At 46.9% G+C, this 25,380-nt stretch overlaps 1 protein-coding gene across 2 annotated transcripts in view; it reads left to right on the forward strand.

Annotated features, from left to right (window-relative positions):
• The first annotated feature begins 14,274 nt into the window (after positions 1 to 14,274).
• The window catches only part of bcor (BCL6 corepressor), a 41,590-nt gene continuing 30,484 nt past the window's right edge, over positions 14,275 to 25,380 (forward strand). For both annotated transcript variants that reach the window (XM_023336317.1, XM_023336318.1), the window contains exons 1-2: positions 14,275 to 14,364; positions 24,188 to 24,808. The gene's annotated coding sequence lies outside the window, so the exon portion shown is untranslated. The remainder of the gene's footprint in view (positions 14,365 to 24,187; positions 24,809 to 25,380) is intronic.

Raw genomic sequence — 25,380 nt, forward strand, 5'->3', positions numbered from 1 at the left:
TTAAAACAGTCGAAGTGAGTCAGAATTGGGGAAAAACAAGTCCTGAAGCAACGGGCTCTCTCCTCAGTCAGTATTAGTTTTCAGGCTGTCGCTCTGCCTCGAACATTGCAAGTTCTGCACAAGTGTTCCTTTGAGTTTGTATTTTTTATGAAATGCTACACTTTTGATATACTGTTTTTTTTTTTATTACAAATCGACGTACTGTATATGTTTGAATGCACTATCTATTTTTATACTTTTGTCTTCTGAACGCAAAGCCTTATTTACAAACTCTATTTTAGTCAATTCAACACGCTGAAAAGTTTACGTACATGAGTCGTGGGCATGAAGTTCATGTTGATTTCAGGCTTTTGATGATGTCTTAAAATCAACACCCACTTGTATTTGGCTAAATGTTCTTTAGCAAGTTTCAGTAAAACCAGGAACAAGCCGACGGCGTAACTCGATCTGGATATTTGACCGCTCTTCTTATCAGAAACTGCGGAGCTCATTTGAATTGGTTCATATCCTGGCACAGACTTTGCTTTAAAATATTTTTAACAGGCTTAGTGTCTCGGCCATCCAAGAAGCTTAACGTTGGCCAGAGTTTTTTTTTTTTTTTCATTTCAACACCCAACTGTGTCAAACACCTGCTCACAGTTACAACCAAGAACGAATAAAGGTGAGGTCTTCAAATTGCAAAATTATATACCGGTGGCACTCCGAGGGTCTTTCTTCACTTCCATAGGTACTGGCATATTGCACAAAAATGACTGGGAGGATATAAATGAAGGAATCACTTTGAAATCTTCATCTTAAATAGTTAGATGGTTGAAATTTGGACTCAATTGGTTCTGAGCGAATGGACAAAGAAGGCTAACATTGAGGTTCTGGAATACTCTCAACTTCAACCCCTATAAAAGGTTTATACATTTAAAAAAAAATGTCTGTTACAGGAAAACAAAAATATTCAACAGAGCACGACTAATTCTGACAAGAACGATGGTCAAAGATCCGTCCAGAATGATACCAGAGGCTTGTTAATGGCTCCAAAAGTCTGTGGTTTTTCCGCTGCAAATATATGCATTTCACCTTATGTATATATATATATATATATATATATATATATATATATATATATATATATATATATATATGATTTTGAACCTTTGTGAATTACAAAAATTCTCCATTTTAATTCAAATTATCCATATTCCACATTGCAAAATCCTTCCACCTGGAGGAACCCCCCCCCCCCCCCCCCCCCCAAAAAAAAAAACGGTGCTAAAGCATCAGTAAGAGCCCAAAGTAATGCCGTCCATACAGATGAGTGTATGCAAACGTCCGACCAGCGCTGCGCACGCTCCTGTTTGTTTCTAGGGTCGCAACACATCAGCAGGAGGTGACACACCAGACACCTGCTGCCTTTGTCAGCTGAGCCGGCAGAGCCGAGGTGTGATTGGCAGGATAATGGAGCCAATTTATATTCAAGCACAGCCCATTTGCCAATATCTGGGTGATCTCATTATTATCTGTGTACTCTGCCGACAGTCGGATGCCTTTTCTTAGAAGTTTGAGAAGATAAACAGTCACTGGAGTTTCTGAACTTTTCTGCTGAGCGTTTGCACAACTCACAACGTGGCCCCTATTTTTCTAAGCAGTTGCGTTGGCTTTGGCTTGACTATCACACACTCAAATAAATAAGAGTCATTTCAGAACCAAACTGAGACTGGGCGTGTTTGTTTCATTTTTATATGGATGCCATTCTTCACTTCCAATCAAATGTCACTGGTTGGCTACAACGCCTTGCAAAGCCTCCGTGGCTCTTGAACATTTTTTTGTCATATCACAACTCAGTCAGATTTTATGTGAAGTGTGCAGGGACATCGATTTTCAGCTCTGACTGTTTGCTTATCTTTGTTGTCTCTGCTGAAGAAAAGCATCCCCACACCATGATGCTGCCACCACCATGTGACTGTTTGTTTTTAGTATTCAGCAGGTAGTTCAGCTTTGGTGTTATTGTTAAACATCTCCACAACTTTGTTGTTGGCCTGTCTTCATGTTTACTTCTATGTTACAGACCCTTAAGATCCTTACTGAGCAGCTACAACTGTTTTTTTTTAACACACACATGAATTACTGGACTAGATTTTATTTAGGGGTAACAGAATTAAGGAAGCTGGAAAAATACACCACCATTTTGAAAAACCTTTATCTACAACCCTTTGCAGGTTTTCTTCCAGTTTTGCTCTGATCGGCTTCCAGATTGATTCATTAAACCTTCAATGAGCCTTTAATTTCCCTTTGGGATGGATGGAGTATTCCTGAATTGAATTTCATCTCAGTGATGAAGAAATTCGTCCCCACAGCATGATGCCGCCACCATCATGTCTTACAGTGGGCATGGATGTTGAGAGCGATGCTCTTAGTTTTATGCCACATGTTTTGCATATAACGTAAAAGCCGCGAATTTCATTTGTATTAAACGGGGCTTAATTCAAAGACATGCTACATTTTTCAAATTTGTATTCGAAGACGGAAACCAGGCGCACACTGTGAAATTTGTGGCTCGAGGGCGCTATGTCTGCGCGTGTCCGTGCGCGCGCGCGCGTGTGTGCTTGAAGACATCTTTTAGGACCGAGGCTGGCTGCTTAAATATTGGACATTAATTATGAGTGGGACCCGACTGGCCCGCGCGTGTCTCCATATATGGCTAACAGGATTTTGATTAATGGAAAATGTGCGCCATGTCCTCCAGGAAAAAAAAAAAAATAGGCTTTTACCTCCACGCGCAGCAACACACAGAGCTCTTCCTGTGCATGTCGAGCCCACCTCCCCATAAACCCCCATGTATATACAGATCACGTGAAATAAGCGAATCTCGCTGTCACGCAGGAGGAATTATTATTCCCCCTCCCCCAACCAACCCCCCACCCCTTGTCTTAACGTCGCATGCGCCGTAATTGGATACAATTTAACACCCGCGGCCCACGGGCATGTCGGCAGGCGCGCTGCCTACTATTAGCTCTCCTCGCCTCGCCTCGCCACCCTATCATTTGTCAGATCTGTGTTTGTGTGCTCCACGGAGCCGGCCTGCCTTTAATGTGTGAGCGCGCGTGTGTGTTGTGTGTGTGTGTTGTGTGTGTGTGTGTGTGTGTGTGTGTGTGCGCAGCTCCAGAAACCGGAGCCATTGTTGGAGTCCGGCCATGACCTAGCTGTGACGCACAGACACGGAGAGAAGAGGCGACAGCAGCAGCAGCAGCAGCAGCGGCGGCGGCGGTCCGGACACTGAAAAACAAGCCGGAGCTCAGTCACCTCGGAGCGGGGAGAGAGAAAGAGGGAGGGGGGAGGCCTTCCACCCACAGCCCCGCAGTATATTTACAGGCGGGGGGGAAGGGGTGTGATGGTGGGGGAGGATAAGCCCCATCTTACCCCCTTCTAAACCTGCCTCCCTTCCGTTGTTAGCAGGATGAAAGCAGCCCTGACTCGGTAGCCATAGTAGCTCAATGCGTCCTACGTTGTTGCTTATAAAATATTTAGAATAGGTTTAATATTGACTGGAAAGCATTTAAAAGTTTAAATTATTAAATATTCAATCTGTTTCCGTTTATATTGTAAAAAAAAAAAAAAAAAGAAACAGTTAAAATGCTTCTTTCAGTCACACAAAGGTTTCGGGCAACTAGCGTTATTAGCCTTTTTGGGACTTTACATACCCGGTACTTTGTCATCCGTAGCTGAGAACAAACGCAGCATCTCGAGATACGGCGGTGGCAGCGTCATGCTGTGGGGTCGCTGTTCAATGTTGATAGGGAGAAAATGGGATGGAGCCGAATAAAGGGTAACAAAGGGCAGACGAAAACCCGAAAGAGACTCTTAAAAGAATGGTGACTGGGGCCGGAAAGACCAAGCCTGCAAAAGAGCCGGACCGGGGTGAAATGACCAGCATTCATTCCGTCCCACGTAGCAGCAGAAACTCTTTAAACTCCAGTTTTATTCCACCGTTGCTTGTTCGTGGCTCTCTGGCGTCGTTTCATCGCCGCTTTGGCAGCTAATTCGTGTTGATTAAAGCTTAGCGGTAGCTGTTTGCCTTAATGGGCATGTAGAACACGGTGATGACCATTAATTTAAACTATGTGCTTTCATTTCATACGCGACTTAAACACTTGCACATTTCTCCTCCTCTTTCCGTTTTGACGGTGACCTTGAGTTTTGTGCTGTGCTGCAGTCGGCGGGACTCCATATTCCGAGTTGGGATGAGTGTGAAACATCGCTTCCAAAGTGGCAACTAAAAGATTTCCGTGCTAAAAAAAAAAAAAAACACCATCAGGAATAGTCTATTCGTTTTGTGAGGAAAACAATAACAACAGTGAATTATGGCGCCTTTGTTTGGCGGATGCTACCTGTTGAAGGACAGAACACGCTGCTGCTTTGCACCTCATTAATTCTAAGTTTAAATCTTTGCAAAAATGTGGATCACATATGAAAAAGCTGGGTTTTTTTCTGTCAACTGAACCGATCCTGAAAAGGACAGCGTGGCCTTTTCCTTTTCTTGCGCACAATTAGTATTTCGGAATATTTCAACTAATATATATATATATATATATATATATATATATATATATATATATATATATATATATATATATATATATATATACTCGGACTATGAAACTAAAAGCCAACAAACATCCGCGCACGTGTGTGGAATAATGCCCACCCCCCAAATTTCCAGGCTCAGGCTTTCAGCGCGTCGTGTTTTTCTGTCCCTGTATTTTCCCAGCGCGGCTGTTTTTCTGCCAGAGCGCAGCAGCAGCAGCGCAGCGGCTCTTTCAGCGCTCCGATCCGCCCCCGAAAGGGTTAAATTAATCTCTTTCTCTAGCTAGCCTCTCTCTCAACACACACACGCAGACACACACACACACACGCAGACACACACACACACGCAGACACACAGCCTGCCACCGCCCCAGATAACAGAGGGGCGCCTCTCCCCAGCCAGCCAGCCTCCGCTAATCGCAGTGGCAGGAGGGGGGGAGTAGGGGGGGAGTGGAGTGCCGGCGGCCTCTCACAGCGCTGGGCTTTTTATTGACGCTGCCTGCATGTGTGTGTCATTGCAGCGAGTGTGTGTGTGTGTGGTGGGGCGCATGCTGGGGTGTGCGTGGCGGAGCGAGAGAAGCTATAAAGAGGTGTGTGTGTGTGTGTGTGTGTGTGTGTGTGTGTGTGTGTGTGCGTGTCCCTCTCTCTGTCTGGTGTGTCTGCGTGTCTCTGTGTGTGTGTGTTAGTGTGTGTGTATGTGTGTGCGCTTCCCTGCCAGCAGCGGAAAGCAGGGAGAGGCGGGGAAGTGGGAGGGTGGGTGGCGAGGTTATGAGCGGAACTCGACAGAGGCCGACAGACGAGAGAGAAGGAGGGGAAAGAGGTGGAGGAGGGGGGGAAACGGGAGGGGGAGAGGGAGGGAGGGAGGGAGGGGGGGCAGTCTTTCTTGTGCTGCGCTGAGAGCCGCCGCCGCTTCTCCTTCCTCTCAGATAAGCTTCGTTTGAAGGTTTTCATCTTTATCCTCTAATGAAAACCGACGCCGCTGTTCGGTGTTTCTGCCCTGCGCGTTTATGACCCCCCCACCCTCCGGCCCCCGGCCCCCCTGCAAGGTCGGAATAAGACAAGTGTGACTGATCGCCTTGGTTAGTTTATGTCACGGTCACACACACACACACACCCTCGCTGATTGATCGCATCGATGAATTTAGCAGCCTTATTGATCCGGGCTTGATCTATATAGGTCCGCTCCTCTCAGTGCTCCAATTATTGGAGGCTCTCCATCTCTCTCTCTCTCTCTCTCCCTCTCTCTCTCTCTCTCTCTCTCTCTCTCTCTCTCTCTCTCTCTCTCTCCCTCTCTCTCTCTCTCCGAGTCTCTTCTCGCGAGCGGCGGCGTTTGGCTCGGAGCCACGCTCGCCCTGCCGAGCCAGGCTGTAATTATCCCCGGTGAGGCCGCGCTAACGCAGCGTGGCGCGCCTGTGGGGAACCGGTTAGCCCTACAACACCGGTGGGGGCGCGGAACCGCGCGCTGGGGTGTGTGTGTGCGCGCGCGCGCGTGCGTGTGTGTGTGTGTATGTGTGTTGCTATTGCTCCAGCAGCTCCTATCACAGCGATTTCAAGCCCGTTCTTTCATGAATACATTTGAAAAATCTGAAATAACAAGTAGTCCCTCCGATCCGAACTACCTTTAATCCAACGCGCCTCATTAAGGTGAACAAAGCAGCAGAAAAAGAGCGTGTGCGCGTTTTTTTTTTTTTTTTTTTTTTTTTTTTTGGTCTTTTAAGAATGTGTTTTGCAAGCCATAAATCTATTGATTGCGCACATGCCCGCGCGTCTGGACGTGCCTGAGAGTGTTCGGGCAAGTTTCTGTGTGTGAGTTGCAGTAAGCGATCCATAACGATCTGCAGGTGGATTGTGCTGATTAGTACCGGCTGCTGTGGACTGAGCTGCGTGCAAAGAGCTTCCTGCAATCTGAGCCTGCCGACCGAGACTCTTTTTCTCTCTCTGAGTGTGTGTGTGTGTGTGTGTGTGCGCGCTGAGTGTGTGTGCTCTGTGCTCGCCTGTGTGTTGGCAGGCAGCCCATATTTTTTTTTTTTTTCCTCTAAACGTGAGTCAGTCGGAGCTGTGCGGTTTTGTCTCTGTTTTAAGCATATCTGACGAGACGTGCACTGAAGGTGCGCGCGCCTGCTTGCGTTTTTTGAACTTGCCATGCGAGCGTTGTGGGTTTGCCAGGCTTGTGCTGAAGCGTTTGAATGCAGCAGCAGATGGCTGGATCGCTGAGTGTCTGTCAGCGGGGTTTGTGTGTGTTCACGCTGACAGGACAATGAAAAGCGAGGAAACTGGATCCTCGCTGTTAAGCACGTGTGAAGGCAGTTCGCGCCGTTTAAAAAGTAAAAAGTAAAAAAAACAAACAAAAAAAAAAACCCAGTAGTGGTAGCGTCATGCTGTGGGACTGCTTTTCTTCACAGACAAATTCCCCGGTAAGAGTTGAGGGAGTGATCTCTGCTCTGGTTTGTAAATATCTCCCTGTGTGAAAGTTGGTGGTGGCAGCAGCATGATGTGGGGATGGATTTTTAATCAACAAAAAAAAAAAGAATTTAAAAGAAAAAAACCATGGGTACAATAATCAGTTGGGGCCAGTGTAGAACTGAAACCTGACACTTCACATCACTCTGGTCACACCTTCGCCATTCTGAAACATGGTGGTGGCAGCATCATGCTGTGAAGAAGGAGATTCTTCACAGCAGAATCACTCCAGAGTGATTCTGGAGCAAAATCTGTTAGACGCTACAAAAGACGAAGTGGTTCAACAACAACTCTGAACATCCGGCTAGTGCAACGATGGAGTGCTTTAGGTGAAAGTATATGTATGTGTGGAAAAAGGCCTAGTCAAAGTCTGGTGTTCAAAGGGGCTCTCCTTTCAGACTGACTGAGCCCGAGACAGAAAGGTTTGGGGAATCTTTCAGTCTTAGAGTGTGTGAGTCTGTGTTGACACTGGGTTTGGTTTTTACACACGCACACACAGCTTTATGCATGAATCATCGACACACAATGACGGGATCCCTGCTTTTAAACACGTTTCTCAGTCACCAGTATCCACCAGTATCCACCAGTATCCAGCTCACACCAGCAGAGTGAGCGTTTTCAAAGCCACATGCTGTTCAGGGTCTGGTTTTTCTAACCGCAAAGTTCACACAGAGCCAAAAAGAAAGGGTCTGGTCGGTCCTGTCTGTTTCTGTTCCCCTCTTTCCTCCCCTAATTCCCCCTCCCTTACACACTCTCAGCAAATGTGTTTCTTTCTTCTTCCTTTTTTTTATTCCGAAACTACGCCGGTGTGCTTTTTCGCCAGAAATCTGCTTTGCCCCTTGGTTTCTCGGAGCAATATTCATCTTAATCCAGTTTTCCGTGAGTGATGGGAAGGGCCGTCTGGCTTCAGCCCCCTTGGAGGCTGAGCGGAAAGGGAGAGAAATGAGGAAAAGGCCTGATGTGTGCTGCAACTTCTTTTTCCAACACCTCTCTGACCTTTCCGCATGGTTATAGGTGGGTCATTAGCAGGAATTTGTTTGAACCGCTCAAGGCTGTTTTCAGCCTTGTGCGAAAGCAGAAGGCTTTCTCACAGTACTTGTGAGAAAGCCTCTTTGGTGGACTTTCAGCTTGGGATTAAATTGTTTGGGGGGTAGGCGGGGGGAGGCTATTATAATACAATGGACTTGAGGGACACATGTTTGATTTGGGTGCATTTATTGCAACACAGACCGACGGTGCAAGAGGCACATGCAGAGCTGTGGGGTTGAGCTAACGTGTGGATATGTAAAATTAGTCTTATTCTGAAAAACTTTTACACCAAAATAACTCCTGAGTGCTTCTTCCATCCATCTGCCATAGTGCAAAAACATAAAAAAATTTTACATTAAATGCTCCAGTTTCGTGTTTGTTGGGCTAAAATGCGCTTAGCTCTTATTTTTTTTTTTTTTTTTTGAGTCGATGTTGTTTTGTTTTAACGCCAGAAGAAGTGGCCTCAAGAAGATGCCCCTTCTGTTAATGCTTTAATAAGTCAGGGTGAAGGTTACCCATAGCATGTGCAGTATAGTAAGAACACTGGACATGTGTGCTGATAGTCTGGTCTCGTTTAAACCTAAAAAAAAAAAAAAAAAAACATTTCTTTTTGTTTTTTCTGCCTTTTACAAAAATGAATTTCAAATGTTGGCTAATCGCGCCCAGCTTGTTGCCGCTTTGCCTCGGTCTGAATCAAAAATAATTTAGGTTCAGAGAGTGCAGCGTCTCTTGATCTTGTTAACATGGGTTTCCTTTTTCCTTTGTGGTTGGGTTCAAACTTGTATTTTTCGCTCTCAACGATGAACGGTGTTGACTGACAATGGCTCTCTGGATTATCCCCTTGGCCGTGCGAGGATTTCCACTCGAGAATTGCATCTGATTTTAATTCGGTGTTGCCTCGGGGCCTTAGGTTAAAAAAAAAAAAGAATATCAGGGCTGTTTCTTCCTGGCCTTGTCTTGGATAAAGGGACTTCTCATGAATTTCCAATCACTGAATCCAATTTTTTTTTTTTTTTACACAGGGAAAAGGAACCGTCTTCACTGCTTGTCTTTGGTGCAGCAGCAGAGGGGTTCGCAGGGTGATTTGACGCCATCACAGCCTTTTCAGGTGTTGTCAATGAACAGTTTTCTGTCTTACTTGAGTTTTGTTCCCCGTCCACCCCACCGATTCCTCTATAGCGGGAACCCCTGCTGCGGAAACGTATTTACGCAGCGGGGGTGTTCACTGGATCCGCTGGCGCCAACGTCACGCTGAAAGCAGAACTGAGTATCTGATCAAAGTGAGGAGTCAGGCTCGACCAGTTCAGGCTTTTCTTTCGCCTGAAGCAGAAATGTAAATGAACAATTTTTGCAAACAAAAAGTTAGTAGTGTTTCTGAACTGATGTTGCCTGGACATTTATGGTTATTAACAATTACAAATGTGTTTTTAATCAATGAAAAATTCGGCTGTGTGCTAACCCGATGAACGTGCCCCGGAAAAGCATTTCCATTTCTCAAACTGCTGGCAACGTTTTCATATTCTAATCACAAACGTCAATATGTATTTCTCTGGGATTTATGTGGCAGATCAACACAAAACAGCACAAAATGGCGGAGGGGGAAAGAAAACGGTTCAAGGTTACTAAATGTATTCATATTCAGCGTTGCGTGCTCTGAATTTAATACCGCGCGGCTGGTTTCAGACGACGCTAGGGCTTTCACAGCCAAACTATGAGGGTGTTGGCAGCATGGTGCTGTGGCAATGCTTTTCTTTAGCAGAGGCAGAGACGCTTAATACGTGTCAGGTCTGGAAGAAAACCTATAAAGAGCCTTGAAAGAGTTTGGATTTGAGCATGGAACTTCTCCTTCGAGTAGGACAACAACTCCAAATAATGAAATGGACTAGATCAAGGAATGTGAATATCCTCTTGGCTCTTAAATCCACGTGAGAATCTGCGGCTTGATCTCAGGAACAATCTCAGTCTGGCTTCATTTGAGCCGTTTTGCAGAGCAGAACCATCCAAATGTCCACAAAGCTGCAGCTGAAATTGCATGAAAATGTGATCTTAAAGCCCTTTTTGACGCGGACCACCACCGCAACAACAGCAAATGTTTTTAAATGTCACAGGTTCAGAGATGTTGTACTCCATCTTGGTTTATCACGGTGTGGGGGGGGAATGCACAGAAGTTCAAATAGTTTGAATAATCAGGATTCAGGTAAGGCTAATGGGAGTGGATTTGAGTTTTTCTTTAACGAAGCCCTTTGTACGCGCGTTGACCAGCAGTGTGAGTATATGACCCCCCCCTCTCCCCCCCCTCTCCCCCCGCCACCATCTCTATGTTGTGGTTTAGCAGCTGTGGTCAAAGTGAACGACTCTCACTTGATGAAAGGTGAGGAGAGGGAGGAGCTGAGCTGAGCAAACATGCCCGCTAATTCACCCTGGATTTGTTTAGGTTTTAGAGAGTATTTTGCTTTAAATCTGCGTGTGTCAGAAACTCCGTGCTGCTTTTTTTTTTTTTTTTTTTTTTCTTCTGCGGAGTGGAGGTTGATGGAGGGGGGAAGGAAGGAGAGAGAAGAAAGCGGAGCTTTTGTTCTGGATGCAGGCGGACGCCCATCCTGCTACCTTTCCACTGAGAGAGGAAGCCCTGCGCTCCACTTCCACCGGCCTCCTAATCCAAACTTCTGGACAACTTGGCCTTCAAGATGAGCTTAGCTTTTTTTAAACGCATCCATATGCGAGTGCTCTACGAGCTTTGTGTTTATTTGTGTATGGCTGTCTGGTTTAACTCCCACTTTCAACAGCTGCGGCAAATACAGCCAGACCTTCTATTGCCAAGGCTCCTTACTCCTACTCTGCTTCTGTCTGCCTCCAACGTCTGTCTGTCTGTCTGTCGGCCGTCTTTCTTTCTTTTTTCATGTCCACCCCGCCAATCTCCCCCGACCACTCCCCCCTCAATTTCCCCAATACACACACACACACACACACTCACGCAGGCCCATGATGCACACACCTCAGGCTTGATATTCATAGCCTCCTCCTCCTTTGCTTGACATGGGAGCTTTAACAGATGTGCCCCAGCCTTGAGCTGCCTCCCCCCTCTGTCCCCCGCGCTCTCTCTGTGTCTCTAGTGTTTCACAGAGATATCTTTAGGCTTGAAAGAAAGAAAAGAAAAAAAACAACAACAAACAAACAAACAAAACAAACAAACAAGGGAAATTGATTTGAAATATAGTCCCCAAGTGTCAGCTGAAAAGGTTGAATGTGAAGAACGGTTAAAATCTGTGATGGCATTAAGTAGTTCTATGTTGTGATCATTGAGGTTCTGATAAAGACAAAAAAATAGTGTTGCATTTACTTGGATTATAAAGAAATTTCGCTAATTTGTTGAATATACAGAGCCAGCCTGAGGCATACGTGAACAAATCTGTTGCTTATGTCCTCCAGGCCTTCAGGGGGCAACCAAGAGCACTCAAGTTCCCATGTATCGAGCTTAAAACTTAACATTCCTTTTACATATTTTCTTATCGAACGATCAGAATGTTGATAGTTTAAACATTTCAGCCTTGTGTGTGTGTGTGTGTGTGTGTGTGTGTGTTGTGCACCTGCTAACTAGTCAATAGTAATAATAATCCAGACACAATCGGCTGTAGAAGAAATAACCTTATTTTCACAATTACTATTTATTGTTTCTTGAATATAGAGAACTTATATTTTTGGTTAATCAGTTCAAAATTTGAACGTTACGTGGCTTCATTCTACACAGAGTGATATACAGTATTTCAAGTTAATCCAAATGACTATTGTTTATAAGCCTAGCAAAAATCCGAAATTCAAATTTCAGGAATTCGGGATATTACATGAAAACAATAAAAAATAAATATTGGAATTAAGGAATGTCAGACTACATCGAAAGAATAGCAATGTTCTGTTCACTGTCTTCAAGCAGTATTTTCCATGAGTTACTGCATCAGTGCTGCGTAGCATGGACCTGATCCGAGGTGTTTAAAGATGGCGGCCTTCCGGTCATCTGCGTTGTTGGCTCTGGTGCCTCTCACCTTCCTCGTGACAATACTCCATAGATTCTCTGCTGGGATTGAGGTCAGAGCAGCGTGTGCTGCTCACTCGAGCACAGCGACACCGTGGCCAAATATAGCGGGTACTAGTACTTCTGGCAGGTGCCAAGTTCTGCTGGAAAAATCAAATCAGCGTCTCCATAGCACTTGTCAGCAGAGGGAGGCTCTAAAATGTCCCGGTCAACAACAAGATGATGACACGGCTGGAACTCAAGCAGCTCGGAGCCTGTGGCGCTCCACTCGTCCTTGGCACTGATTTTTAAATTAAATTCAAACGAAATGCAAAACCTGCTTTCATCTGGAAAAGAGGACTCTGGCCCACTGAGCGGCGGCCCAAGTCCTTTTCTCACCCCGGTCCAGGTGACATTCTTGGCACATTGTCTCTGACTCAGGACGAGCTTCATGAAAAGAGAATGTGACCTTTACTCTCCACGTTTAGGGGAGGCTCCAGGTCCAGCTGCAGGCCACAGTTTGAACATTTGTCATTCATTCTTTAATGGGTCTCGCTTCCAAATGCCCTAAATGCTTGTTCACCTTTATCTACCACATTTTTTTTTCCTTTCACTAAACTTTCCATCGATGTGGTGGGAAGGAGGGGATAGAATACTATAAGATGAAAAGCCAGCTGCGGGTCAAATCATCACATTTCTTTAAATAAAATAAAAAAATAAAAAACATATTGTTAATGGCGTAATCTACATTTTCTGAGAAACTGTATTTCTGTAGCGAATCTATATCATATATTAATTTCACTTTTTAAATTCAATTACCGGAATTAATTAACATGTCGATGACGTCCTAATTAGAGTAGACGGGCCTGCTGTGTGAATTGAGATTAGGGACCCCCAAACTAAATCCTGCTTGGAGCTCCATACAATAACGGGCCAGATATATTTGTCACACAGCCATAAATAAATAAATAAATAAATAAATAAATAAATAAATAAATAAATAATACTAACGTAGAAAAAAAAATACCCACCGAGATTTGACGCTGCTTCCTAACCTCACGTCGTCTTTCATATTTAGGTTCTATTTTCTATCAAATTATCCACGTGCCTCATTTGCCACCTAATGTGTGTTTAAACCCAGCCGAGCGCTCTTTAGGACTTTCAGCGGAGCCTTCTAGGTGTGTGTGCTTCTCTCTGAGCGAGTGTTTGTGTGTGTCTCCGTGTGCGCGCGCAGCCAGTGCCGTGCGCTGGAGGCTTATGGTAATTGCGGTCTCCCGACTGGCCTTCTGGGTAGAGTCTGCGCGAGTGGGAGTGGAAGCGAGTCGCTCAGTCTCGGCAGCGTTCATCCATTCTCTCTCGCTCTCTCTCTCTTTCTCTCTCTCTCTGTGTGTGTGTGTGTGTGTGTGCGTATATATATATATATATATATATGTGTGTGTGTGTGCGTGGGTGCGTGGGTGTGTGTGCGCGGCACTCCCCGTAATCACACAGCTCTGTGTGCGTCCTCGGTGCGAACCGAGGGGCTCCCGACACGGGCTGTTCTCTGCCACTCTGGAAGCGAGAAGAGAGTCGGAGCAAGAAACAGAAGGAGAAGAAGAAGAAGAAGGGGAAAGAGAAGAGGGAGAAACTACACGGGATAGATTCTCTCCGAAGCCGCCCTCTTGTCGCACGGATTCCGCTGTTGGAAGCAGGGAGGGTGGGGGACGCGCGGAGCGGAGCGCAGCGACGCAAAGCGGGAGGAAAAGGGGCTTTTTCCGAGCACGGCGTGCTCCGTTCAGACCCAACATGGCGCTGCTGCGAGGTACGGACGAGCTGATTTAATTTCTCCGCCAACCTCAACCTCACCACCTGTGTCCTCTGAGCGGCGCGGACCGAACAGTTTTTCTTTCTTTCTAACTGGTCGGATCCTCTTTTGTGGATTTTTTTTTTCTTTCTTTCAGGATTTCCCCCTCCGTCTCTCTGTTTCGGCGCAGGATCTTTTTTGTAGCTCTATGGAAGCTCCTAAAAAGTCCGCTTGAAATAGAGAGTAAAGGATGAGAGTCGGCTGTAGACAGTAGAACGCACATTGAGGGGGTTATTTATAAGATTTGCCTCGTTTCGTGACAAGTGGATAACCTGTTAGACACTTTTTTTTTCCCCGTTCTTTATTTTTCCTCCTCCTGGTCGGGATCGTCTGTCTCCAGCAGACGGGACCGTAACCGGGGGCCAGTCTACGTATATACGTCCACGCACTGGGAAAAAAACAGGACAAAAGACTTGAATCGGACTCTACGGAACTTGCACCATTTTAACAGGTGAGCCGAAAACAAAAGACTAATCTGAATGTGTTTTATTTCCCCATCACCATGTGTGAAATCCCCCTTTTTCCGGAGCCCCGGAAAAAAGAAAGAAAGAAAGAAAGAAAGAAAAACAAAAAACGTGCTCCGCTCTTTTTATAATTGTGCCCGTAACGGTTTTGGCTGTCTTGCCTGCTTCAGTGTGATTTTCATGGGAAGAAAAAATAAAACAGAACAAAACAAAACAAACTAACAAAACAACAACAACAACAACAAAAAACCCAGACTGGCTTCTGATCGCGATGATGTGCGCAGGGACTGTGGGAGAGGATCGGACCACTTCTAAGAATAGCGCATAGGGTGGTCTTTGTGCGTTTCGGCGGGGCAGCGGCATGTGGTTGATAAACAACGCGCACACACCGCACACACACGCGCGCGCAGACACACACACACGCACACACACACGCACACAGCTTGCGCTCCCAGCGTCCTGTCAGCCGGACGGAGGTGAGAAGGACGTCCCAGAGATTAGCGAACTTGAAAGTGGCGCCGTCCTTGGTTGGTGTTGGTGGTGGCGGTGCCTGCTCGGGCTTTTCGCACCCCGTTGTGTGTGCGTGTGTGTGTGTGTGTGTGTGAGAGAGAGAGAGAGTCTGCCTGTGAGGGGCTGGTGCGAGTGCTCGTGCGCGCACACGGAGCTTCTGCGCTAAACAAGGTTACAGGAATCCAGCCTCGCCCTGTACCAAAGGCAGCGCGAGCGCCGCTCCGATGAGACAGTCCGGTTCAGTTGGAGGGCATCCCCCCGCGGCGTGTGCGCCCCTGCTGCCGCCGCTGCTGTCACCGCACGGCGTGGAGGTGTTGGAGGGGGGGCTGAGGTTAAAAGGGGTAGAGGGGGGAGGGGGACTTTGTTTGGACAGATCGGACCCTCATCAGTCCCAGAGGTAGTGTGAGGCGTGTGTGGTTGTGGACCACTCACCTTCCTGTCTGTAGAACTTGATGGAAACCGCTCTGGCTGCGTGCCACCCCCCCCCCCCCTCTCGGCCCCCTCTTTCCTCTCAGCGTGTCTCGCAGGTGTTCTCGGGTCTGACTTTGCGCTGCAGCGTGTTGTTTCTCTTCCCCTCCTTTCCCGCACGCAATCTCGCCCCGCGCGGAGGATTAATGGCCACCCCCCCCCCCCCCCCCCCCCCACACACACACACACACACGCCCCCCTCCCCCCTCTACATTCTCCACAGGATCCCCGGAGCTCCGATGCGCGGTTCCTCTTACTCTTTATATCCAAACAACCTACTTTCCAAACAGCCATTTATCACTGCCACTATAATTTCCCTAATTGCTTGGTGAGTTTCGCGTTGTTTCCACACCAGTCTCGTTTTAAATTATCCTTTTTTTTTTCCTGTCGCCGTGGAGCGCATCTTGCAGCCTGAAGTTGCAGTTTAATTGAAATAAGAGCCGCAGGGCTTGTTGGATGCGTTCCAAACTGAGAGTTTAAAGCTCATCTGCGGGCTACGCAGACTGCTTTCCGATGATACCGTTAAGCAGGGGATCTTTTTTTTTTCTTTCTTTTAAATTATTTCTCTTTTAGGATCGGAGTCCCGGTTCAATAATTAAGGGGACGCTCTGCTCCCCTCTCCTCACAGGGAGATCGATGCGCTCCCATATTGGCTGGCTTCAGCTCGCTGACTGATTTTAGCAGCGACAGAAATACCTCTTCATCCTTCCCGGCGGCCAATCTGCGCAGATTAGACCTTATAGGCTGTATAGAGCATCGCGCGTATAACGCGCGAACAGATTGGAGGAGCAGGATCAGGACCTCGCGTTTATGGGACTTTTTCCAAGGAGCAGAGAGGAGGGGGAGGGGGGTAGATGGTGGTGGTGGGGGGGAGATTAACTGGTGGGGGGAGGGGGGAGGTGGAGGCTACTTCAGTGGGCTTTGATGCAGAAAGAGAGCTTTGTTGTGTTCGGATTAAAACCGCGGTCTTAAACCTACCAACCCAGACTTTTCAGTAGAAATCAATCAAACTGACTCCAGACGTAATTCGCCACCACCGGACCTTTCTATTTATTTTAGATGTAAATCGGTGTTTAATCAAGATAAGACATACTCAACATGCCCTTGATGATATCACTTTAGGTACAACAGTTCTTTTACTCGTTTTACCCGTTTTGAACGAAATGACCCCCCCCCCCCCCCCCCCCCCCCCCCCCGTCAGGGGTGTGTACTTGTACCCCGCACGTTTGAATTTCAGAAAAAGTTGGCAGCAATGAAACAAAGAGAAGATTTTCAGGAGCCCCTGGGGGGGGGGGGTCGGATAAGATCTGGTCTCAAATCCTATGTCGAAATCTGTTTTCCAGTCTACCCTGATGTTTTCCTCTTTCCTTCCAGCTCACCGCTTGTACCTCGCGTGACGTCATCAGCCCAGATGCACCTAAATCGGAATTAGGTTTTTAGTTTGCCCCCCTCCTGCTCCCCCTCTCCCCTCCATTTCCCTTTGAAATTTCCTTGCGTTTTGTGCGAGCCCGTCTTAGAAATCCATACTTTTATCACACACTCTGCTTTGCTAGTGGAAATAAAGTAACGCCATCCGACTGTGCGTTTCACTGGCGACGTGAACCCTGAAATTTTGTGGTAAAACAAAGAACTCGCTTCATTCCGAAGTTGTACACTTTAATTTGAACTCTGATTGATTTGCGTGAAGCTGCCCAATTATCAGTTTCTCCGCCACAGAAAGCGCATCTTCAGTCACCTTCCATTTGAGCAAACCTTAAATAAATAAATAAATAAATAAATAAAAACAACATCTCACACGGGCTCACGCGGTGGACGCCCCAAAGCACAACTCTTCACATTTTGTGTGGGCCGAGTTTATTTTTAGCGCGGCCCCGTCGGACTGTTTTGCGCGTCATTTTTCCACTGAGCGCGCTGTGAAAGTCGGTGCGGGGACTGATCTGTTCTCCAGGTGTTCGGAGCACAGACGGGGAGGTTTTACTTTCTATATCATTTTTTTTATTTCTCTCCCCTTTCACGCGTTCGGGGAGCTCTGCCAGCCCCCCGCCATAAACGGTGGCTTTGATTTGCGCTGATGTGCGTTTGTCAGGTTTCATTTGGTTCCAATTTGGATGGCGAGGAATCCTCACAGATCGCACTCACCTGTCGGTATCCTCAAAGTTAATGGATTTGGGGGAATTTCAGAAAAGGGAGGACACCGTTTCCAAGCAGCTTGTTGGATTTGCATGGTTGAGGGGGAAAAAAAAAAAAAAAATTACCTGAAGGCAGTTCCAGCTCGGCTCCTGCTGCTGGGTGTGGGAGGGAGGGCTCATTGTCATGGTGAGTGATGTGTGACAGTGGTTGTGTCAGCGTGGTGCTGCGTGAGGACCTGCTGCGTTAAAGAGAATGGGAACAACCACACCGCCTCCATTCTAAACCCATTAGCCTCCTGTTTGTCCCCGTTTTTTTCTAATCTGGGATCAATAGGGACCACGGCGGGGGGAAAATTACGCACGGGGAGGGTGCGTCGATACAATCACGGAACGGCTTTTTGCTTATCAAACCCATTGTGTTAGAATGGGTGGGCGGGAGGCGGGGGGGGGGGGGGGGGGAGAGATGGGAATAAATTAGTTTTAAAAGAACAACCGATGTTCTGTTTTATATCCAGACGGAGTTAGGAGGCTTGTTTTTCTTTCTTTCTTTCGTTTTTTTTTTTTTTATTGTTGCCGTGCTTCTCTCTTCTCCTTCACTCACGCTTGGATATAAAACAACAGTCTCGTCGCTGCCGGCGCTGCTCTGCGCTGCGCTGCCGAGTCGAGATGCGTGTGAACAAAAGCTGAGGCGCGACAGAGAGCCGCGGTGAGATCGGTTTTCCAGGCGCTGCGCTGCTCCCGGAGGAGACGTCACGGTTTGATTGAAGCTATGCTCCGTGTTGGTCTCCCGGGACTTGGCGATGAAACAGGAGAACCCTCCTCCCCTCCCCTCCTGCCTCCTTCCTTCCTCCCCCACACAAAGCCCTCAATCTCCCTCCCCTCCCTCCCTCGGCGCTCCACAAAGCTTTTTGTTTCGACGAGGTCTGGAGCGCACGGGTCACTTCCCCGCAGAGATGTGTCGGGGCCCCCAGCGCTGCTGTTTTCACCCACCGCACCGGGAGCAGGGAGCCAGAGCGCATTATTCACGAACACAGCGGCTCTGTGGCATTTTCAGATCAGAAAATACAGACCCGCATGAATTTTGCTGTCGACCCCTCCACCACCACCCCATATGAATGCCTTAAAACAAAAGCCTTGAGATGAATTCAGGCTTTATCGCTTGAATTTCTGTGCCGTGTTTCTGCCAGTTGGACAGCGTTTAACCTTTGCTGTCAGAGCGAAACCCCTCACCTCACAGGACCTAAAGGGTTCAGGGTTTGGGTTTGTGGCGGACATGGAGGAAGGCTGATTCTGTACATTCTGAGCCATTTCATCTACTTTGGATTGCAGTGACCCAGTGGAACCTATTTTCACTTTTCTAGCAGAGGCCTACTGGTTTGTATTTCAAAATGTCCCGGCACTTCAAACAGTTCTTGGTGCTTTGACACTAAAAAGAGATTTTTAGTGTCCTTTGGAAGAGACGCAATCCCACAGCATCATGGCGTGCTGCGGTGGCGCAGGGGGTTAGCACGCCCCACATTTGGAGGCCTTAGACCCGCGGACGTCGCGGGTTCGACTCCCGGTCCGACGACCTTTGCCGCATGTCCTCCTTCAAAACTGGCGCCGGCTCAGCTGGCTGCCTGCAGAAGCAGCTCCTGTCTTGTGTGTGTGTTAATCTGTGTATAAAAAATTCTTGCTGTAACTGCGAAATAATTTCCCTGCTGGGATGAATAAAGTAATTCTTCTTCTTCTTCATAGATCCTCTCCTATGCATAAATAAAGTGCAGAAGTGTTTGTTGTTCAGTCTTATTTCTCTCATTAACTGAAACAGGTGGTTGCAGTTAAAGTTGAGCTTAGCATGCTGAATGTTGGCGTTTGTGATGGTAGGACCAACTAAAGGCTTCTTCAAAATGCCGTCTCTGTGGGTGGATTAGGTTTTGTGGTCGCTATGGAAACTTGGTGGAGATGCCAGCAATTCTCTAGCAGTGATTTGGAAATGTCTTCTACCTCGCTTCTTGGTACTGTGCGCCATACACACAGTCGTTACCTTATACCCCAACGTAACTACAAGTCCTGGATTACTAATCAGAAGAAGTTAGAAGAAACTGATCTACTCAAAAGATTAAACATGCAATGCAGGATTTTGGTTAGACGTATCTTTAAAGAGATTGTTTTGTGCCACCATTAACCTTTGCTAAAAGCCAATTGTTTCTTAAATGAACGAACGTCCTTAAATTAAAGGTTGGGTTTTTCAACCGGCCCCTAAACACGTTTATCAAAGGCGCCACTGCCAACACATCTGTCCGTGTCTGTCAATTTAAGTCGACCTTCAAGATGTTAAGTTTTTCCCTTCTTAATCCTGGCACCAGAAGGAAGATTTGTTGTTGTTGTTGTTGTTGTTGGGAAATGCCAGCTGCAGGGATTGGATGTGAGGAGACTACAAAGGCTGTAAAGAGAAAACCTAAACCTCCCCCTAAGATTGCGCTCGGCTTCACCGGCCTCGCTGTGGCCTATCGGAAGATTGATTTGGCAGAAGAGCGCTGATGACATGCATACCTCCCCTCCTCTGAAGCCCGTGCAGGCACAGTCTTGATCAAGGCTCTTGGTTTGTTTTTAGACCTCGGTGCCTCGGGCATCGCTGACGAAACCCCACGGATTTTTTTTTTTTCTTCTTTTTTTTTTGGCAGCGCAGTGGGGAGGTAGCCAGAGGAGTTTATTGCACCACGTAGCCTTCAAAGCAGGAATGTGCTATCTGCCGTTTGGCTGGAGTTCATGTTGGCTGCAAAGCTTTTGACCTGCCGTTCTGGGGCCTTTTTATACAACAGAGTCAATAGGCTGCCTATAGGGTTCCCTTCAGAATTGATCAGGTATACCTGTTTTTTGGCTTGAGCATCAGAAATACGGCGTATGAGGGTTTTTATTTATTATTTCAACCAACAGTAAAGCTACCCTGAACTTTTCTCCCTGTCTGATTTTAATCATCCCAAACATTTTAAGGTGCCTGTTCACTGCAGGAACGTTTTCCGGAATACAGGGCAGTTTTGTTGTTTTTTGTTTTTGCTCTGTTGCTCTGCTCTACAGGAACCAGGGCTAAATCAGATAACCAGGGTAGAAAACCTTTGAAAACAGCTCTGTCAGAGAGGTCGTACTTTTTGAATGTCTCTGCCCTGAACTACGAATGAAGTTGTTTTACCCTGGCTGTTTGGTGTTCACGTTTTGAACAACCAAGCTACTTATGCAAATTACTTCTGTGATGACTGGCGATGCAACGTGGGGGAAATGTCCCTCCTATTAGAAAGGTCTGGCCACCTCCCATGACAAAACTTCTCCAGAAAAGGTTCGGGGTAATTACAAGGACAACTACCTTTGGTTGCTTTCATCGAGCGAGTGTTTGCCCTGAAAATGACTTTTATAACTGTTTCCTGTACTGAAAAGGACCCAGAAAACTAGTCTGGTTCCTGAAGAATAGATCGACCCTTTCAGTTTAGAAAGTATTCATCGGCCGCTTTGTTTAATATATGTCGGATGTCATGTGGAAGTATTGTTCCTATAGCATATCATGACAGCGAGGCCAGCTTCTGAAAAAGACAAAAAAGAAAAAAAAAAGAAGCGTCAAGCAAGCTCCGGTAAATGCCGGACGACTTGTGCATGCGCATCTCTATTACAATCGTGTCCTTTGGTGGCATAAAGAGCCATTTAGTCCCCCATTTGGCCCGCGATGAATAGAGCCAGTTCAGTGGCCGCCACCCGGGCCCCTGTGACAGCACCAGGGGTGGAGGCGGTGCGACGGGGGAGCGCACAATGCCTCCGTTGTTGTCGACCGTGACGCCGAGGGGTAGGGATTGAACCGAGCACCGACTTGCGTGCGGCTGTGTAGCGGGCTCCGGGGAGGACGCATGCAAGCGGGCCCCCCTCACTTGTTTACAACTCGCTCGCTAATAATGTGACAGTTGAAGAGCCGCCGCCATCTCCCTCCAGCAGCTTCTCCCCCTCCGTGCGTGGTGCGCGCGCGCGCGCGAGTGTGGACGCGCTCCACTCTCCCTCCCTCCTCCCCCCCTCCCTTTTTTTGGCCCCTCTGAGCTCCCATCTAAAAATGAGAAACAGCTTGTCAACTTTTCACAGGGTCTTCATTGTGACGATCAGTCGGACCATTTGGCACGCGTCAGCCTGATAATCAATAACAATTAAAATTGTGCCGGCGTTCTGTGCGCCTGAGCTTCTTGCTCATTATAATGCGGGGTGTCGGCGCTGGTGAGAGTGTGGCCCGAGGCGGAGGGGAGTTTGCCGCCAGGCAGCACTTCTGCCCCTCGCTCGTGTTGTATTTTCCTCCGATTTGTTCCCCACTGCTTTCCGTTTTGTTCACCTGCAGCGGCGTGCGCGAGTTTCCCTTTTCTCTCGTGTGTGTGCGTGTGTGTGCGTGTGTGTGTGTGTGTGTGTGTGTGTGTGCGTGCGCGCGTGCGGCCGTGCTCGCGTTTAATCCATGTTTATCCTCACCCCACCCTCGTCGCTGCGGAGATTATCCTGCGTCACAGTGCCTTTTTTTTTTTTTTTTCCGGAGCTGATCGGAGCTCTGCGCTTCAGAGAGCCTGCTGGCAGCGCTCCAAGGACAAAGAGCGAGAGGGCGCGCGCAGTTAGACCTACATTCCCCGGTCTGCCGTTATTCTAACGAGCTTTAAAGCAGGACACGGCAAAACGCTGCTCGTTTGCCGCTTATTTTTGCTCCGCTCGTGCATTCCACTTGGCGATCAGATCCCGCCAGTATGAAGATAAATAAGGCTCTAAATTGTGGATCGCACGCATGAGCGGCATGCGCGCGCAGGGGACACACAAAGGGCCTCAGCCATGCAGGAGGAGATGATAAGCGGAGCCCGGTGTTTGTTTTTGTTTCCACACCGCGGGTCACTGAGAGTTCAAGGCGCTGTCACCAGAAGGAAGAGACAAAGAAAAATAAGCATTGTGTTTTTTCTTTCTTTCTTTCTTTCTTTTAATCTGTCAGTTTTGAACTTATCGGTTTTCCGCGAGAATCAGCGCAGAAATCCGAACCTAATTACGTCCATAAAGGCTGGTGAATGCTGCAGCTCCCCAACCCCCCCTGCTACTTCCTTCAAACCGCCGCCTCCTCCTGCCGCTGTTGCTGCATGCTGCTGCCGGCCGTGCAGTGACGGATTGGTTGGCCCTCGGGAGTTGTTTGTTGCCCCAAACTATTCTTAGCTGCAGGGATGGGCGTCGACGCGCTCCCTTTCCCTCCCTCCTCATCCCCTCCCCCCCCACACACACCCCTTCATCTCAGGTCGCTCCTTCCTCCCCGTCCGCTCCACTCGTGGCGCGGTATTATGTTCGGATTTGGACCCAGAAAAATCCTCAGCCACCAGACTCACTGGCTTCTAACTGCAGGCCCGTTTGATATCTGACACCCTCTGCAGGCCCGCAGCTCCCTCTCTTTCGCTGCCTTTACAGGCTCCACATTATTGATGTGAATGTTAGAGGGTCAATACTTCCCGACAAAACCAGCGTTGCTCGAATGATCGACAAATACGTTGGACATTTTAAATAATAAAAAAAAAATGGCTCACATCTCAGTTTGGGGATAAATTAAAAAAACAAACAAAAAAAAACACTTTTATTGCTCTTTTAAATTTGTTCTTTATTCAAAGTTTGGGTTAACTAGGACATTATTTAAGATCACTTAATTTTTCGTTGTAGTTAATCATGTGACGATTTATGTAATTTTAGTTCATCGTAAGAAATGTCGCCAAGACTCCAATAAATAATAGACACCAATAAGAGGACTAGAGTCATCTGGCAGGTTTTTTAGGTAGCTATTATACAATTACATTGAATTATGCACGAGGTTTGAGCATTTTTATGATAATTTAAGTCAAGAGTTCGAGGAAATACTTAATTGAAATGAATATTTAATACAAATTAAATGGTCCAAGTTTGTTTACAGGTAAAAAATTGGAAGTAGGACGTGACAAAACAGCAAAGTGTCAGTTCGGATATTGAAAGTGCGGGGTAACTGCTAAATGGTGCCGTTCACAACAGGAGCACCACTGTAGCACCACGGGTCATGTTCTAGCTGCCTCGACTAAGGATTATGATAAGAAATGCGGGTTTATGACTCCAATAAATAGCACAGGAAATCAGGAAGTCGCTTATTTTGGTTTGACCGGGCGATCCAGTCTGCCATATTCCACAAATGCCCCAGATCGAGATCAAAATCTAAATAAAAGAGAGCAGGATACCGTGAAATTTAAAAGATGTGACAAATGAGCATCTTTATCATTTAAAATCATTGTAACTTGTAGGGGGTAAACACGAAGAAGGACAAACCAACATGCAAAGGTTACACGACAACGCAGTTTATTTACAGGCTTGACACGGGAAGCGGCTGGTACGAAAGGAACAAACTGACCCAAAGCCCTCATGTCTGCAGCTTTCGATTTCGAAACCATGTATCTTAACACATTATAGACTTTAGATCATCATTTGTCAAAGCAGGAGCTGCAAAGAAAGTCACAGTCGAAAATGAAACAGATGAAATCAGGAAGTTTTTCCCTCCGCTCCTGATTAATATGTTTATTGTTCTGTGCTTTAAATTATCATTGTTTTATTTTTATTTATTTTTTAAATCACAGCTTCGCTAAAACGAAAGAAGGAACAAAATAAGTGAATGGCTGAAGGTTTAGTTTAGATTTTGATTGATTCCTGGTGTTCTGCGCAGACTTGTCAGCGCACGAGGAGCCGTTGCCTGCCAGACTCAGACACAGAGAGAAAGTGTGTGCATGTGACGCTTCACGCACGCAGCACAGGAAACTGGAGAGAGAGAGAGAGCGAGAGGTGATTTCTCAACAGCGTCTGCGCTTTCGGAACGGAGCCGAAACGCACACGTGGCCCCACGCACACGTTCATCCCGCGCCAGAAAAACTCACGCACGCACAGCTCCGTTTCGGTTCCGTCAGATGCGGATGTTGTTGAAGCAGAACGGACCGACCAGAGCTGCTGGGTGAGGAGAAGGAGGGGGTGGGAATGTAGAAGCGGAGGAGGAAGGGGAGGAGGTGGTCTCTCTCTCTCTCTTTCTCTCTCTCTCTCTGTTTCTCTCTCTCTCGGCAGGCTGATTAATGTGCTCCGGGTCACCGCAATAAAAAAAAGTGGTGTGCCAGCGGCGCGGCAGCGAGGCGTTTCACAGCGATGATCGAGGAGTCGAGCTTCTCTGCTGCTCTCAGCTCCGGAGAGCTCCGCGGAAGGCTCACTCTTTCTATTTAAAGCAATTGCTGCCTCTCACTTTGCTCCCGTGGAGGCTCTTCCAACCGGACTGCCTTGCAGAAATACCCACATACTGAAGGTAGCGTTCAGACTTTTAGCTCAAGGGGAAGCTGTACTTTCACATCTCCTCGCTGCTGTTTTGATGAAGCCTGTAGAAATTTGGCAAACCACTGAGGGTGTGAAGATGTCACTTAAAGGCTCATAACTGTTCAGTAATCCTGCGGTTTTGTCACTTAGCAGATTTATGAGTAACTAATTGCCGTCTTTTCCACTGGTGGCCTTTTTTTTTTTTTTTTTTTTTTTTTTTTTTTAAAGTTGGAAGTATGGCTCACTGCCCAGGGCGGCAACAGATTTAGCTGCTGAGGTTAACCTGAAATCAAACAAATCTATACTTTTCTTAACAGATCAAATTAAAGCTGCACAGACCAGTAGGCCAGATAAAATGATGATCATTTACGAAATTTATATTTTTAAAAAATTTAAAATGGATTCAATTTTGTTCCCATTAATTGAATCCATTGAAACTAAGGCCTCCCACGATGTTCACTCTACTAACGCATCGACCAACAGCAACATTTTGGAATTGCGTCATTTTGGTTCTTTTCAAAGCTGCCTTCAACATATTTCCCCAATCTTTTATCTCTTACAGTT

This window comes from Xiphophorus maculatus, chromosome 7, assembly GCF_002775205.1.
Source record: "Xiphophorus maculatus strain JP 163 A chromosome 7, X_maculatus-5.0-male, whole genome shotgun sequence".
NCBI lineage: Eukaryota > Metazoa > Chordata > Actinopteri > Cyprinodontiformes > Poeciliidae > Xiphophorus > Xiphophorus maculatus.